This window comes from Tupaia chinensis, unplaced genomic scaffold (assembly GCF_000334495.1).
Source record: "Tupaia chinensis unplaced genomic scaffold, TupChi_1.0 Scaffold000448_1, whole genome shotgun sequence".
In the NCBI taxonomy this organism is placed as follows: Eukaryota; Metazoa; Chordata; class Mammalia; order Scandentia; family Tupaiidae; genus Tupaia; species Tupaia belangeri.
In genome coordinates, this window is record NW_006159953.1 from 1,313,112 (window position 1) to 1,326,551 (window position 13,440).

Here is a 13,440-nt window from a genome sequence, read left to right on the forward strand (position 1 = left end):
ATGCTTTTGTTAGATCATGCAATGATAATTAAGAAAACTATTCAAATAGCAGAGACAATACAGTTTTAATTTCTTGATTTGAGGGAAGGAAGGTCCTCTCTCTATTCTATTCTCACTCTTGTCATGCTTTTATATTTCTGTATATTTGGTCTTCATATATAGACCCACTAACTGATATAAACAATTTTAATTACTAGGTTCTGAAAATATGGTCTTCATATATAGACCCACTAACTGATATTAGCAATTTTAATTATTAGGTTCTGAAAATGTTTTCTGAAAAGAAATTTATATTATCTTCAGGGTTGTAGCAAATTGCAGTTATTTAGGAACAGCTGCTGCCTGCTCCAGGCGTGCTCGGAGTGTCAAGGTATACTACCTATTTCGAACTGAAGGTCATGGACTATAGGTCACAGAGTTCCTGCTATCAAGAATTTACTCGTTTTCCTTTTGTTCAGCCTACATTTCATCTTTACCCCTTCTCCGTTTTTCTCCTTGAAAGAGTGGAAATATATTGCAGCTCAAATTTCTATTGGCAAAAATAACTTTCATTTTAATTGAAATATTTATTTTTGAGTTGTGTATTCATTATTAACTTTTTCTCCCCCGTTTTATTCATTTCTAGATATTTTTTCACAAAATTATTTCCCTCATAGGAAAAGTTGTTGTAATGTATGTGTGCATTTAAGATTTCCATTTCTTGAGTTTTAAGAGACATAGAAACATCTTTTTACTTTCCTTACCAGAATTGATTGCAAGCAGGGAAATTAAATTTTAAAAACTACATGGAGCAATTTAAAAATAATTTGTTTAATCTACTTGTAAATATAAAAAAATTAAAAAATATTAAGAAATTGTTTATCTGTCTCCCAGAAAACAGACTCTAGGAAGGGCCAAGTTGCAGGATAGGAGCAACACTGGAACCAGTACTTATGGAAGGAAGGGGAAGGAAGGAGGCCTGGACAAGGGATAAAAGCAAATGAAACATAGGCCTGACATATATTCAGCTTACCCCACACAATTTATTTTCTGGAGCTTGAATGCCTTTCAGATGAGTCAAAATGGCCATATTGTTATATTCCTACAACTATTCATTATTGGATAATATGGATCACTTGGGAGTATGAAAGTGACCATAGGCAACCCTGCTCTACCTCTTAGGTGATCCCTGAAGAGAAATATAAAGACTGTCTATTGAGGGACCAGCAGATGGTGGAATAGTTATGTTGTTGGATTCCTACATAGTCAACGGCAATTCGAATCCTGGACCTGCTGGCTTAAAACTTACATTGAAGGTATGTGCGTATGTGCCCACGATCTTGAGAGGAGAATGGAGGAGATGGGATTGTGGTATGACCAAACCCTCTGAAGAGTGATTTCTCCCTTTCCCTTTCTCTGTCTCTCTCTATCTCTCTGGTGAGTTCACATGCCCTATAGCAAAATCTCTCTCTATATATAAAAAAATGAAAAACAAATACTGAAGACTGTCTGTTGATATAACTCCAGAAAGTAGAGTACCAGGCCTTCATTGAAGCCTAGCTAGGTGCTGTAGCCCTGGCAATGTACATACGTAATTCATATATATGTCCACATGTATGTTTCTGAGTGGATATTAAAACACAATCTGATAGATGTTAGTTAAATGTTTCCAAAACAATGATCCTTTTAATATCTAGTCAGAGCCTGTTTAATATTTTATATGAGTGGATTATGATCATAAATTTACTATCTTCTCTTTTTATATAATTATATATATAATTAATATAAATATATATAATATAAATATAATTAATTATATAATGTAAGCAATTACATATAAAATGAAATATAAATATCAGATTAAAAAATTCAAAAAATTTTAAATGACAAACTATATGTAAACCAAACTACAAGCAGTTTGCTTCAAAAATAATTATTTTATTTATTTAAAATCATGTTGACTAATGACTAAAGGTTATCTAATATTGTCAGCAGGTAGTGCTATGGTCTAAATGTTTGCATATCTCCCAGATTCTTGTGTTGAAAACAAATGACCAATGTGATGATATTTGAAGGTGGAGAATTTGGGAGGTGATTGAGTGATGAAGGCAGAGCCTTCATGAATAAAATCTGTGACTTCATAAAAAAGACTCCAGTGAGCTGCCTCACCCTTTCCATCATTTGAGGACACAGCTAAACAGAGTTGTCCGTGTACCAGACTGCACTCATCAGACACCCAATCTACCTGGACTTTCATCTTGAACCTTCCAGAACTGGGAGGAAAACATTTTCTATGGTTGATAAGCCACCCATCTTATGATATTTAGCTACAGTAGTCTGAATGAGTTAATACAAGTAGTAAATATAAGCAACAGGGCATAATGACCATTAAATATCAGGAAAATAATAAAAACCAGATTCAATCATAAATATAGATATTGTTGCTATATTTTTGGCAGGAAAATGTAGAAAGGTTAGGGTGAGAAAGAACTAAATTGAAATTTTGTTCTTGTTTTAGATTTAAAAGTTGATTTAGAAAAAAAACGGCTTACAAAGAAAGATCAAGGAATGGTGGAGCAAAGAGTAATAGGAGAGCAAAGCATGTTTAGAAAAGTTTCATTCTGAGTCATCCTCCCATAACTCTGAGTTCTGTAGATTTTTTTTCCAATTGAAAGGGTTAATCTCTGGAATTATAGCCAAGAAAGAGATAAATAGGGAAGAAAAAAAAAAGGAATAGAAGCAAGAATGTAGAAAGAATGGAAAAATGAAAACAAAGAACTGAAAGAGAAGGATCACTCCCAAAGAAAAATGATGAGGGAAAAGAAGAATAATGGAGAAGAAAATGATAAGATGTTAAGAAATTTTCCTGTGACTTTTTATGTCTTCTAGGCAATCCTATGCAAATACAATTCCTTCCACCTGGAAGCTGTTAACCCATATTCTTTTTTGTCCTTGACATAATTTTTGTAGATGCCTTTTCCACTGGAGAAAAGTCAGATATCTGGTTATAAAAATTAATTTTTTTAAAGAAGTTTTTTGCATTAGGGCATGTACGAGAGAGAGAGGAGGAAGGTGACCATGGGCAGAGACAGTGAGAGAGAAAAATCACTCCCTTAGTGGAATAGTCATGCCACAATCAGTTCCCCTCCATTCTCCTCCCAGGATATTGGGCACACACACACACACACATGCACCCTGCATGAGTTTCAAGCCATCGGTCTAGGACTCGAACCTCAGTTGACCAAGTGAGAGTCCAGCGACGTAACCACTATACCATCTGCTGGTCCCAGAATTTACTTATTAAAATATTGAAATAGTTGCCTCAAGTATTATTCGAATTTTCAAATTTCTGCCTCCAATTTCAATTCAAAAGTAAATAAGAGGTGAAATCATGCAAATATCTATAGCCTAAAAATGCCAAATAATTTCTGCTGTTGACTATAAAGCTAAATATAAAAAGGGCTTGTGAGACTTATATTAGCAAAAAACAAACAGATGGTTATTTGACAATTTGTGTGTGTGTGTGTGTGTGTGTGTGTGTGCATGCATAGTGTGGTGATGATAGTGGTTTTTGGTTTGTTTGTTTGTTTGTTTGTTTGTTTAGAGAGGTTTTTGCTATAGGGCGCGTGCGCTCGCCAGACAGACAGAAAGACAGAGAGACAGAAAACGAGAAATCACCCCCCAGGGGGAATGGCCACGGCGCAATCCCTTCTCTTCCATTCTCCTCTCGGGATTTTGGTCACGCACACACACGTGCCCAGTGTGAGTTTTTTAAGCCACCGGGTCCAGGACGTGAACCAGGTTCAACTACATGGGAGTCCAGCAACATAGCCATTACACTAACTGCAGGTCCCCTGTTTTTGTATTTTTAGAAAGTGTTGTATATGTCATGATTCTCCTGCCTCAACCTTCTTAGTCACTTGACTACAGGTATATGCCCTTGCATGTTTTTTTGTAAAGAATGAAATCTAGGCCTCTCATGTAGCCTTAGACTGATGAACAATGACATTTAGCACATATTGCCATGGGTGGGCCTATTTGACAATGTCTAAGTATTTAATTACTGGAGGCATTACCTGAGATAGTATCATACGTCTATATTTTCTGTTTGAGTGGATACTAAAATTCAATTACTGAAATCTCGGTTTCATCCTTTATTTAATATAGGTATATTAATCTTATGTAGTTATTTTGAAAATTAAATCAGATAAGACATTTTAAATTATTTTAAGACATTTTGCACAATTTTAAGTCAATACAATAAAATAAAATTGGTACCTAGTTAATTCATTTTAGCAGTTAAAATTATTATATTAGAATTTTTTAAAATAAATTTTTGTGATCAGATGCATCCACTCGCCAGACAGACAGAAAGTGGGAAGTCACCCCTTCAGAGACTGGTCACACCACAATCCCTTCTCCTTTATTCGCCTGTTGGGATTTTTGGTCATGTACACATGCACACACCCCTTGCGAGTTTTAAACCACCAGGTCCAAGATTTGAACTATAGTCAACTACATGGGAGACAAATGATGTAACCATTATGCCATTTGCTGTTACCACTATTGCATTAGACTTTTAAAATAGGTTATAAAACCTAACATAAAACATTTGAGGAATTCATTTCAGCTACTGATGACATCTATTGGTTTGTCAGAAAAGTATTGACATATTTTTGCATAGAAAAACAGAAAAATACATAATGACTTTTCTAACAACCCAATATTTGAGTTATAATTTTATTGCATTGCTAATGGAAATACCAGAGACTGGGTAATTTATACAAAAAAAGTTAGAGATTTATTAGGTTTTTGATTCTGGTGACTGAAAATCCCAAAGGATTTAGAATGCCACTAGATTAGCTGCTTCAAAACCCCATTGATAGAAGCACAGATGGATAGGAGAGGTCCAGGGCAACTATCTTCTTTTTATAAAAACCTGCTCCTGTATAAACTAACCCCTTTACACTGGAATTGGAACTCAGTCTTGTGAGACAGTATTCTATTTATGAGAGTGATACCTCTATGATCCAGTGATCCAAGAGACCTACTAGACCTTGGCTATCAAACTTCTTACCATTTCTCAATGCCATTTCACTGAAGACTAATTTCCAACATATAAACCTTTGAGACACAAACCATTTCCTAAGCCGCAGCACTATTAATTCTTAGTAATGCTCAGTAAAATGCTACTCAATACATATAACAACTCATCATCATGTCAACAATTCTAAAGATGTTTTAATATCTGACGATGGAGATACTGCCTTGAAAAGCAGAGTTTATGCATCACACAGATGGAAACAGGTTGCTGACGGTTGTGTTCCACTGACTTTGATTTTGTAAGATGAGTGTGTCCTCTAGAAAAATATGCAAAAAGCTACTGAATAGCACATGCAGTGTCCATTGTAAGTTGTAAATGGGATGAAAGTATAAAGATTTAGGTGAAATATAGCTACGGAGGCTTCTTTCAGAAATATTTTAGTCCACATAGAGAACATGTACCTAGGACCAGAGGCAGAGGACAGACATACTCCAAGACAGTCTTAGAATACAGGGCTTACTGATTATTGTTGTTGTTGTTTAGAGATATTTGCTCACATGCACTCGCCAGAAAGACAGAAAGTGAGAAATCACTCCCTGGGGAAATGGCCACACTATAATCTTTCCCACCCTCTCCCTCCCCCCCATACTCCTCTCAGGATTTTGGACATGAGTACACACACACACACACACACACACACACACACACACACACACACATCCAGTGTGAGTGTCAAGCCACTGGGTCCTTGACTCAAACCACGGTCAGCCATGTGGGAATCCAGCACCTTAACTACCATTCCACCTGCCGGTCCCATGATTTCTAAAAGTGATGTGTTCCAAAATAATACATGATAACTAGGGCATGTAAGAATTTTGAGGTTAACTTACTTGAATTGCATTGGCTTAAGGGAACACTTATGTTTAAATATGTTCAAGTTTTAAATCCTTGATGCAATGAAAATAGATTTTCTTTTTTATTGAAGAATATTCAAGGGTCATGTTTTTTTGTTTGTTTGTTCGTTTTTGTTTTTGAGAGGTTTTTGCTATAAGGCACGTGCGCTCACCAGACAGAGAGAGACAGAAAGACAGAAAGCAAGAAATCATCCCCCCAGGAGGGATGGCCACACCACAGTCCCTTCTCCTCCATTCTCCTCTCGGGATCTTAGGCACACACGCACATGCGCCCGGCGTGAGTTTTAAGCCACCGGGTCTGGGACGTGAACTGCAGTTGACTACATGGGAGTCCAGCGACATAGCCATTATGCCAACTGCTGGTCCCCAAAGGCCATGTTTTGAAGAGTCCCTTTAATCTTTGTGAACATAACTCTAAAAGAAAAAAAAATACATTTATCTATTAAAACTCTTATTATTACAAAGATGTGGATCCCTCCATCATCACTACATTGAATTAAAAGCTTTGATAATTGAAAGGTGTGAAAGTAGTACTAACTTCTGAGTTTCTCTATGAAATCACACCTTTCCCCTCTTGTTTAATTAAATCTTAATTATCACCTCTTGATTTTTTTATTCACATCTTTTGCTAAATGCCTGATACAGTTCAGGTAACATTGTAGGCACTTAAAGGTATTAAACAATAAAAGGAATAAAAATTTATCATATCTCTTTTTAAGAAAATTATAGTGCCTCATATGTATGAAATTATGTTAGCAATAGGCTTCTTTTTATTGTAAAATATGCATAATGTAAAATTTGCCACTTTAACTATTTTAAGTATACACTTCTGTGTCGTTGAATATATTCACATTGTTGTGCAATAATCAACACCACCGATATCCAGAACGTTTTCATCTTCCCCATCTGAAATTCTTTGCCCATTAAACACTAACTGCCAATTTCCTCTCCTAATTCCATCCCTAGCAACCATCATTCTAAATTTTTCCCCATAATTTTTGACAACTCATCTTTGTTCATGCTGTTATAACAAAATAGAATTAGACTGAGTAGCATATAGACAAAAGGAATTTATTTCTCATAGTTTTGGAGGCTATAAAATGCAAGATCAAGGCTCTGACAGGTTCGCTATCTGGTGAGGACATGTTCTCTGCCTTCAAGATGGCGTTTTGTTGCTCTGTCTTCTTGAGGGAGTAAATTCTGTATCCTCACATGACAGAGAAGATGGGCAAAGGGGAACCTGAGTTACTTCTCTTCAGCTCTTTTATAATGCATTAATGCATTCATGAGGATGGTTAATAACTAATCAAAAGGCCCCACCTTTTAATACCACCACAATGAGAAACAGGTTTCAGTATGAATTTTGGAGAGGACATACTAAAAAAATTGCATCACAAAAGTGGAATCATGGGACCAGCAGTTAGCATAATGGCTATGTCACTGGACTCCCACATAGTTGATCATGGTTTGAGTCCCAGACCCGGTGGCTTAAACTCATGCTGGGCGCGTGTGTGTGCATGCCCAAGATCCTGAGAGGAGAATGGAGAAGGGATTGCAGCATGGCCATTCCCCCTGGGCAGTGATTTCTCAATTTCAGTCTCTCCCCTGTTTTTTTGGGGAGGGGCTAAAAGCCATAAAAAAAAAAAAAAAAAAAACTCTAAAAAAAAAAGAAGTGGAATCACATAGTATTTGTATTTTTATGATTAACTTATTTTACTTAGCATAACATTTTCAAGGTTCATCCATATTGTATTATTTACTATATATTTTTCCTTTTTATTTTTAATTTACCAGAGTGTTCTTGTGCTAACTGGAAAGAAACAGAGCAAAAGAGAAAGTACAAAACTCTGCCTCATAGGGAATGGTCATTTTGCCATCATTTCTCTTTTATTTTTCTCTTATTTTGGGATTTTAGGCAGGCATGCACGCATACCCTACATATTTCTCAAGCTGCTAGGTCTGGAACTTAGGTGGGATCTAGCTGCCTCAACCAACACTCTATGTGGCCCTATTTTATGTTTCAAAGACTGAGTAAATTTTCATTGTCTATAGTGCGGTTTATATTTTTTCTCATGGTTGCTAGTGACTTCCTTCTCGAAAATTTATCTGTATTTTATATTTTAAAGTTTCTTCGGAGCAGTAGTTGGAGTAATGGCTATGTCGCTAGACTTCCATGTAGTCAACCGTGGTTCGAGTCCTGGAGCAAGTGGCTTAAACTCACTCCAGGCACGTGTGCGTGCGTGCCCAAGATCCCAAGAGGATACTGGAGGAGAAGGGACCGTGGCGCGGCCATCCCCCCTGGGGAGTGATTTCTTGCTTTCTGTCTCTCTGTTTCTCTCTTTCTTTCTGGCAAGCGCACACACCCTGTAGCAAAAACCTCTCGAAAAAAAAAGTTTCTTTTATGGATGATTTTATTCTTTAAAAAACCCCTTCATTTTAGCATAGCTTTATATTTACTGGAAAGTTGCAAAGATGACACAAGATGATTCCTATATTTCCTATAACCTATTTTCTTTATTGTTAACATTTTGCATTAGTATGGTTAATTTTTTTTTTTTTTTGTGATCTCACCTCAGATACAACATTCTATTTTGTTGTCATATCTCCATAGGTCTGTCTAGGCTATCACCCCTCATTTTTAAGACTTTTGCACTTTATAAAAGCACTGTCAGATATTTAAGGATTTTCTGATTTTCCTTCTTTTTTCTTCATTTTTTTTGTTAGACTAATGCTGCAAATTTTAGCAGAAAAATCAAAGAAATAACAAGACTTTCTCATTACATTATATGAAAGGCACGTGTTGTCCACATGTCTCATCATCTATGATGATGGCCTTAACCACCTGCTTGAGGTCCTACTTATGTACCATCACTGTAACCTTACTTTCCCCCTTTTCTAAGCTATAGCAGTGAAAACAAGTAGCCAGCACTTAATGGGTGGGGAAGAGTATCTATATAATATGTTTAGAATTCTTCTGTACTGGAGAGAGTAGGAGTGGTGACAGTGGTGAAAATCTCAGTTATAACCAGGCCACAGAGTTCCAGGTGTCCACAGAACATCCTCTGATGAAAGTTGTCCCAGATATAAGGCATCACCAGTAAACCTGAGCTATCTACAGCAAAATCACTCAGAACAGTAGGAAGCATTGAGGGCATTTGGGTGGGACATCAAAAGTAACCAGTAAGACCTTTTTCCAACTACACAGTGAATATTGCATAGCAAAGACATTTAGTGTACATAAAGGGTTCATAAACTCTGTAAGTTATTGTAGATCAGTGAGTTTGGAGAAGAAGAAAGGGGTGTTATATGTCCGTTTGAAAATGTTTCCTTTAACAAAATGACACTGCTGTGGTGGTTTTACTTTTTACACGATTATTTTGTTCCCATTGATCTGTGGTAGAGAGATGATTTATTTCTATTCCTGGAAACTGAACTATTTATTTAAATATTCATGGAAATGTTTTGATCAACATGTCCAAACTGTACTCCAGTACAATACCACAGAAGTAATATGTAACTATTTTTCTGGTTCATGGTATATTCAATCTGGTCACCTTTGTTTGATACCTGTCCTTTTTCCCCACCCACAGACACTCTGATTCTTTTGGCATTTGCTTTCCAAACTGCCCAGCCAAGATTGAGAAGAGCCAGATTGCAATAAAACATAGCAGTTGGAAAATTTCAAATCCCATAACTCCTACAAAACACAGGCAAAGAAATCTGCCTCATCTTGATGTTGTTTTATTAGAAAAAGTTTAAAAAGTGTATAATCTTTCTTTAAAAGATCATGATAAAGAAAATAATTATTTCTGCATATAAAAAAAATCTTCATTCAAGATGATCTTGAAAATGTAGACATTCCATCACCTTTCCTACTTTCTCCAAAACGCTAGTTCTGTGTCTAAAGAAATATTAATTATGTCATTTTGAGTGAAGGAACACATTAGCTTAGATATGCAAATAATGTAGCTAGAAAGTTTGACCAGGTAAATGAGTAAACACAACCAAAGTGAGCTTTTATTATACATAAAAAATCAAGCACTCATATCCAAATACAAATGTCAGAGAAAGACACAAGATGGTATTATTTAGTTGGTATAGTTAAACCAGCTCTAACATAATTCTAGTCAGATGGATAAACAACACAATGCATGTCATAATATTTTCCTTTCTTTGGAATTAACATTAAAAGTTTCAATAGCATTTTTAAAAACTGAAAGCAAATGAAGTAGTTTTAATTACTTTATTGGCTATTAAAGGAATGGCAATGTTTTAATTAGTTTCTAAACGATCTGCAATTTTTCTCCAATATATTCATCTGTCGACAATATCTCATAAGTAACAGCTGTACTTACAAAAGAAATAACGCACGGAAATTTTAAAACAAAGATTTTTTTAAAAAAATTATGTATTACATGCCCTCTAATATTGTTTTGAAAAATATATTGAGTTCTAGCTTTTTTAAGGGATATAAACACCAGCAGTTGGAAATAATAGAAAGAAAAAAATCCCTGCCAAGTTTGAATATAAACTCTCCCCCCGCCCCTGAATGTATGGCCATCTATTTTTTACATTCTAATCTTTTGATTTTCGCCATAACTCTATGAAGATTACATTTAAAAAACACCAGTTTTGTTTTTCAACATGGTCACAAAATGTTAAAAAGTAAAACAAGAGCTGCCATTAGGTTTCTGCTAGTTTTTCTAAGTTTGCCAGATAAATGTCTCAGTTCAGAGCTGTGACCATGATTTACTGGGCTTGAAATATGTAACATATCTTTCATGTTGGAATTTTAAATATCTTATTAAGCAACGGTAAGGTCTATTCAGTGCTTAATGAAAACAAACCACAAAATAGTATGTGTGTACTTAGCCTTTCCCAAGGAACCACCTACTAATGGATACAGTGAAAGGAAATTTTCCTACATTCTCTAATTGTCTTGTTTTATTTTCCAACACAGTTTCCATACATTTTAGAATGTAATGTGTACACCTCTGGATTGATAAGCCTACAAACATTCAGAATTATATGAAAATATATGCTGGCAACAAATATAAGAACTATATCATAAAATACCTGACAATATTGACCTGATTGTCCTCCATGAGTATAAAGAATAGGCATCAATTATTTTGGAGGGATGCCAAAGTAAAGGTGACATATGCCACCTTGGTTTGTACAAATGTTTTCAATACATTGTTGAAATTTTATAAAAGGGAAAATGTTTGCATATTTCTTTAAAAATCCTTCACAGACTTAAATGCTTAAAAAGCATTGCTGATTGGGACCAGCAGATGGCTTATTGGTTATGTTGCTGGACTCTCATGTAGTTGACCAGGGTTCGAGTTCTGGACATGGTGACTTAAAACTTATACTAGGGATGTGTGTGTGTGTGTCCAAAATTTGAAAAGGAGACTGTAGGAGACTGTGGCATGGCCATCCTCCTCGCCCCTCAGAGGTGAGTTCTCACTTTCTATCTCTCTGTTTCTCTCTCTGTCACTCTGGTGAACACGCGTGCCCTATAGCAAAAACCTCTCTTAAAAAAGAAAAGAAGGGACCAGCAGTTAGCGTAATGGCTATGTTGCTGGACTCCCACATAGTCGACCGCAGTTCGAGTCCTGGACCCGGTGGTTTAAACTCACGCTGGGCGTGTGTGCGTGCATGCCCAAGATCCTGAGAGGAGAATGGAGGAGAAAGGATTGCGGCGTGGCCATCCCCCCTGGGGGGGTGATTTTCTGCTTTCTGTCTCTCTGGGGAGCGCACATGCCCTATAGCAAAAAGCTCTCCAAAAAAAAAAAAAAAAGAAAGAAAAGAAAAGAAAACATTGCTTCTTATATTTTTAAGCAAAACGTAGTCATTTCAAAATATATTATTTTATTGGGAACCAGCAGTTAGCGTAATGGCTATGTCGTTGGACTCCCACGTAGTCGACCGCAGTTTGCGTCCCGGACCCGGTGGCTTAAAACTCACGCCGGGTGTGCGTGCGTGCGTGCCCAAGATCCCGAGAGGAGAATGGAGGAGAAGGGATTGCGGCGTGACCATCCCCTCTGGGGGGTGATTTCTCGCTTTCTGTCTCTATGTCTCTCTCTGCCTGTCTGGCACGCGCACGTGCCCTATAGCAAAAACTTGTCCAAAAAAAAAAAAATATTATTTCACTTCTGATTTCTCTTTTTAAAAATTCTCTTCTGTGGCAAAAATTGTGTTAGATGATGTGAAAGAAAATGCATTTCAAAATGATGATATTTAGGCTTATTAATCTGTTGGAAGAAAAATGGACAACCAGGGACATATGATAGAAATATCTTTATAATATTAGCAAATATTATAAAGTAAGAACTCTTTGTAACTTACTAAAATAGGGACAAGACTGAATAAAAGTGGACGTTCTGTTAAAAAAAGTCATGAGCAACTCTGGAATGATAAGTGCAGAATTACATTCACCTCTATGTGAATTAAAGAGTTTAACTAGAACCGGCTATTTAATTGGCCTGGTTGTAACACCACTGTTACCTCCCTCAGGATCTGCAGGATTTGATAAATGGAAATTCAGAGCTTTTATTAAATTTTAATTGTATTTTATTAAGGCACAGGAAAAAAAAGACATTTTTTTGTGGTTTATTATTCTCATGGTAATTTGCCAAGAGAAGTATTTTAATGGTTTAAATACAAATTATTCAAAGATATATTAAGCACTACAAAAAGAAAAATGGTTGCTCAGAGCATGGGACATGCTGTGGAATAAAAGATAACATTTGATACAACAACTCATGCTGATCTTTTAAAAAGGGAAACAGTTGGATTAAGAAAAAAATCTGCATCTCCTGAAACACCAAAGGAATAAATAAAACCATAACAAAGACAAATAAATATTCATTCATTCATTTAACACATGTTTTTTAATTGCCAGCTCTGTGTACCAGTAACTTTTAATTGCTGGGTATACAAAGTAAAATTATACATGGTCCTGTCCTTTGGGAGACAGACACAGATCAATAATTATGTAGGACAATGCCATCAAATCTTGGATTTCTATAGAATTTCAAACGGAGTGATATCTAACAAAAGCTTGTGTGGGAGTGGGGGCAAGTGGGAAAGTTTCTCCAGAAAGGGTTCTATTTAAACTGAAGCAGTAGGAGACAGTTACGTGTAAACAGGCAGGAGCACCCCTGGTGCAATGAATAAAGCAGGGAGGCAGTAGGGCCTGGAGGAGAAGGCATGGGCCAGCAAATAAAAAAGTTTTATTTGTTAAGCTAAGAAATCTGAAATTTATTGTAAACTTTAGTAGGAAGCCACTGGGGCCCCCATTCACACTGAGATAAAATTTGTACGTTGGAAATTTACACCGTAGAGGATTTTTAGAAAGCCAAAGACACAGCGAGACTTGCAATTTAGGAAGATTATCTTGACAGCAGTAAAGGGAATAAAATATCTATCAACTGCTTTTTTAAAAAAAAAAAAAAAAAAAAAAACAGGCACTGGCGATTTTGGGGGGAGTCCAAAAAA

The 13,440-nt window shown here is 36.1% G+C and overlaps 1 pseudogene; it reads right to left on the reverse strand.

Moving 5' to 3' along the window:
• Positions 1-2,236, reverse strand: part of LOC102482542 (60S ribosomal protein L6 pseudogene) — a 12,131-nt pseudogene extending 9,895 nt beyond the window's left edge.
• Between the last annotated feature and the right edge of the window lie 11,204 nt (positions 2,237-13,440).